Source organism: Pteropus alecto, unplaced genomic scaffold, assembly GCF_000325575.1.
Source record: "Pteropus alecto unplaced genomic scaffold, ASM32557v1 scaffold73, whole genome shotgun sequence".
NCBI classification, from domain to species: Eukaryota; Metazoa; Chordata; class Mammalia; order Chiroptera; family Pteropodidae; genus Pteropus; species Pteropus alecto.
In genome coordinates, this window is record NW_006436284.1 from 4868005 (window position 1) to 4873563 (window position 5559).

Consider the following 5559-nt stretch of genomic DNA (forward strand, 5'->3'; position numbering starts at 1 on the left):
ATTGACTGAATGTTCATATGTTGAAACTTAACCTCCAATGACATTCCCCCAAATTAAGATAATAATAAAATGTCTTCGTAAGATTCATGTCCTAACAGTGTCAGAGACATTTTGAGGGCCATGATGCATTAGATGCTGCTATTACTGAGACAAAGTATATGAACCTGTTGCATTTTGAACAGGTGATTCTGGAGAGGTAGTTAGAGGCAGACTGTACAGCACTCTCATAATAAAGGCTTTGTACAGCACTCTCATAATAAAGAAAAATCCCTTTCCATGACACAGAGGATGTGAGAGGAGAGATGGTGGATATATTTTAAATGATAAGATGATCCTATTTACTCTGCAGCAATATATGTCAGATCCTATAGTATTAGATCTCTCGAAGAATTCTTAAAACAACCCTCCATGAAATGGCCTGTTTTATTCCCACTTTAGATGAGAATATGCCAAGACCCAGTGCATTGGGAGCAACACAGATTTTCCTCTTTAAACTTACTTCTCCTGTTCATTCACATGCACACACACAAACATAGATATATATGTCCATACATGTGTGTACACACATAAATGCAATTGTAATTTGTGACCTCATAGATCAGATTCTTTGCAAAGAACTATTATCTCAGTATTTCACCCCACAAAGGGAACAGGGGTTGGCTCTCACCTATATATTTAAATAAAGAATCAGACAAAATGAAGAGGAAAAAGAATAATGACAAAAAGGTGAAGAGATTTTTCTGAAAGATCTGGCAGTCTGGCATGACTTGGAGCTCTGGTCCTGGAGGTGTGTGGAATCAACCCCGCTGGAATTCCTGACTTTCCCTTGTGCTGTAGGCTGCAGAGCTCAGCGAGGCCAGGACTGCAGCGTTTAAGTTGCTAAGGGCAGGACCCTGAATTGCCCAGTGCACTGATAAAAGCAGCTGAAGGATATGCTGGGCCTCTGGGCCTCAGAAACAAGCATAGATTCTCCTGAGTTGGGATATATCATAAGGATTAGAGGATGAGGCTGGAATTGAGGAATGTTGCCTAGAGATGAATAGGCTGGGTTGCCAGTGGTGACAAAAGTCTCCACTGGGTTGGGCTGATGCTATAAGACCATGCAGAGGTGGCTGTCAGAATCTGATACCCTGTGTGGAACAGACCTCAGTGTTGGAATGAATGGATGACATTCATTCCTCTGGGTGTGGCCCCCATACTGGCTACTGTTCTCCTGCTTTTGCATCCTTCATTTAACTTGACAATTCTTAAACCCAACCTGATTTTTGAGGTCACCTTTTTGGGGGGCAGTGAAACCTATAAACATATTTGCTTAAACAGAATCTCATTTCGTCTGCAGATTGGCCTTGGAAGAGGTGACTTGTTAGCTTCTGCTCCTCCAGGTGGCTGGGATGAATTCCACTGAGCTTTGGCTGTCATTTCTGTTTGATCATTTAAAAGCCCTTTGTGTATTTGCTGTTTACCTTCTGTGGCTTTTTAATTTTCCTGAGGCTAACATGAAAAGAAAAATACTTGGTGTCATCTCAGAAATAGAGGAATAGATCTTTTCAGTACTGCATAAAAACATTTGTATTATAGCATATTTTGTGCATAGATAAAAGAAAGAAGGAACAATGATAATACAAAACTAAAAAACCCTGTAATTATCAATTGCTGTGTGACCAATTACTTCAACACTTAGTGGTTTAAAACAATAAACACTTATTATCCTGGTTTCTGCGGATCAGAAATTCAGTAGTGGCTTAGCTGGGTGATTCTGTCTCGTTCCCTCATGAGGCTGTAGTTAAGACGTCTCCAGGGCTGTAGTCATTTGAAGACTTGACTAGGGCTAGATGTTTCTCCTCCAAAATGGTACACTCATGTGGTGCTGGTTGTTGGAAGGCGGCCTCAGTTTCTCCCAATGTGGGATGATGGTTGAATCTCCTCCAAAGGAGCGATTAAGGGAGAGAGAGAATAAGGTGAAAGCCTTGATGTCTCTTGTACCCTAGCCTCAGAAATTACATAGTGTCCTTTCTGCTTTATGTATTAGTTACATAGGTCAATTTCATGTAAGGTGGAAGAGTAAAAGCAAGGCTGTGACTCTTAGGGGTCAAGGATCTTTGGGAGTCATCCTAAAGACTGACCACCACACGAATCAAAAGAGAATTGATATGGAATTCAAACAGCCGAGGGTGATAGGCCATGGTAGATTGAGGGGACATGGTATGGAGATGCCCGTGGAGGACTCAGCTGCTAGAAGACACCTCACCAGCGGTGCAGCCCACATAAACACAGGAGGCGTTTGAACAGGCCAGGCTTGAAACTGGTCCTCTCAGGAGACATGCTTGAGGATAATATCCTGTTGATAGTGGTGCTGGATCTTTTTCATTTTTCTCTTAATAGATCTTGGTAGTTACATTTAGTTTGTTATTCCTCTTTCTCATTTCAAATGTGTCTAATTTTTTTTAAAAAATCCCATTCTTCTTTTAAAAATGATGTATTTCCTTATTGCTCCAATGTTAGAAAAACTTCTTTTGTCCCTGGCTACTGCCTTTCTTTATTACAAAATGATACAACCCAAGTAAAGGAAATTTCATTCTCAGTGTTTATCTCCAGTTTCCTTTTTCATTATTTGTCTCCTGCAATTATCTGAGCTTTTAAGAGATAAGTCTTTCATCTTTGCACAGACAATGCTTGTTCCAGACACGGCACATAGTAGGAGTTCAATTAATGCTGCTAAAATATATTTGATGTGAGAGGCCACCAAACATAAAAATGTATTCTGTGTTTTATGCCCTCTTCTGCCTGTAGGACCAGTGAAGCACATTTCTTAAAATAGTTTAAGAAATTTTATTTTAGGAAATGTTTAATTGCTTCAAAGTTATACTTTTACTTTTTTTTTCTTTTTTGGTTAACGTAGCTGAAAATGCCACCTTCCTCTATAGTAGAAGAGGATTATCTCAATTAGTGTTAATGATCTTCTTCCCCATGTCCCTTCTTCCACCTTGTCTTAGGGGAATTTTATTGGTGATTTTCCATTTTTTCAGACTTAATGGCGTGGATGGTCGGTGGGTTGGGGTGAATAGTAGTAGAGAAGGGGGATGATTAGGATGGTGGTTTTGTGGACTTAAGTCTCTCCTCTTTTTTGAAGCGGGTGTCAAAAATATATTAATTACTTAGTAATTAATAAATATATTAGTAATTATTTAGTAAATATATTAGTAATAATATAATAATATTAGTAAATATATTAGTAATAATATAAAGTAATTAATAAATATATTAATTACTTTAGGCAAAAGAGTAAATATCTAAGTTAACTCAAGAAAAGATAAGAAATTTATTAATAGTGTCCCATGGAATTCAGGGATGTAAAAGCTGTCAGATCTCTGAAAGGAACTGGAAATAGGTACTGGAAAACTAACGGTACCCCGCTTTAGTTTATCTATATATAGATTGGTTTCCTCTTCTCTTCAATCCTTATACATGGCCAAGTATGGCCACTGAGTTAGTTGGGTTTTCTGTGAAGCAGACGTTAAGATGGAATTAGGAACATAAGAGGCTTATTGTGATGAATGCCTGTGACAAAGAGAAAAGGACGCGGGAGCTAGAGTGCACAGGCAAAGCTTTCACACCACGCTGCAGGTCTGACACCACGTTACAGGAAAGTCACGGGGAAGCAGGATTAGGCAGAAAGAGCCTCAGAACACGGTGTAGACATGAGGGGAGCTCCAGAGTGAAGGTCATCTGTTAGGGATGTTCCGTGTTCGTAGACATGTCCAGGCTCTAGCACCCCGTGATGCTTGGTCATCAGCCGGGGGTTGCCCAGAACAAGTGCAGCCTCAGCTCAAAAGCTGAGGCAGAGTCTAAAGGCGCTAACAGCTGGAGGCTGTCAGCTAAGTCCGCTCTTGCGCTTCCCAGCTTCATTCCTTTCTTGAAGGGAGAATTGGGTGGTATACGTCCATGGCTGCCACAGCTATGAAGAAATCAAAAGTTCCCTTGTCGTGGGCATCTCTGTAGAGAGTTTACTTGTGGGAGAGTCTTTCTTTACCTGCCCCCAAATTACCAAGGAAGGATTCTGGCCTAGGAGGATGGGTTCATGTTTTACACATGGCTTCTGGGGTCCACTGCTATCATTTGGAAGATAAAGGGTTGGGAATTTGTTCCAAAAAGTATTGTCCTTGTAATGCTGGATAAAATTTGAAGGTTAAAGGTCACCAAATAGAGAAATATGTTCACTATTTTATCCACTTTGGTGCCAAAAGGCATGATGAAACATATTTTTAAAAATCAATATATTTTTCCTTTTTGTGACCTCAGAAGAAAGCATATTTTTGTTCAAATGTGTTACTTTGAGATAATCATCTTCTACTTTATGTTTAATCGCTTCAATCATAGTCTGTTCTTCTGCTCCTGGCCCCGTGTCTTTCTCTTAGAATTTTTCCATGATTCTTCCTACCCTTTCTATTCAGATTTACATCATCCATCATGCAAGGGAGGTAAATTAAATATGAATATTGATAGAAATGTGTAAAGGGAAAACAATACTGCATTTGTGGAGGGATAACAGAGATCAGTGTCATTATCGAGGACATAAAACATGCAGGAGTGGTGATTCCCAGCCCATTTTTATTCAATTCTCCAATTTGGCCTGTGCAGAAGACAGATGGATCTTGGAGAATGAAAGTAGATTATCATAAATTTAACCAGGTGGTACTTGAATATTGGTGGCAGATAGAGATGCTTTTTGGAGACTTTGGCAGGTCCCAATACATGAATCACAGTGCAGATCTTCAGGGTTTGGGAGCAAGGCCATCATCTGCAGATAACAACTCTCCTTTTGAGAAATAGCTCTTGGCCTGCTACTGGGCATTAGTAAAAACTGAATGCTTAACCATAGGCCACTAAGCCACCATGCAATCTGAGCTGTCTGTCATGAACTGGGTGTTATCTGACCCACCATATCACAAGGTTGGGCCCGCATAGCAACATTCCATTATGAAATGGAAACGGTATGTATGCAATCATGTCCACATAGGTCCTGAAGGCACAAGGAAGTTACGTAAGTGGCCCAAATGGCCATGGTCTTTACTCTTGCAACACTGTATTCTCTCGCCCTGCCTGCACCTGTGGCCTCTCTGCCATCAGTTGACAGAGGAAGAGCAGACTGGTTTGTAGGTGGTTCTGCAAAGTGGGCATCTGCAGTACTACGCCCCTTTCTGGGATATCCCCAAGTGACAGTGATGAGGGGAGGTTCTCCAAGTGGTGGAACTTTGAGCAGTGCACCTGGTTGTTCACTTTACCTAGAAGGAGAAATAACCAGATATGCAATTATATATTGATTCATGGGCTGTGGCCGATGGTTTGGCCGGATGGTCAGGGAATTGGTAAGAAACATGATGGGAAAATTAGTGGCAATTAAATGTGGGGCAGAGGTATATGGATAGGATTCTCTGAAAGGGCAAAACCATGAACATATTTGTGTCCCATGTGAATGCTCACAAAGGGTGACCTCGGCTGGGAAGGAATTTAAGAATCAAGTGAATAGAATGACCTGTTCTGTAAATACCAGTCAGCCTC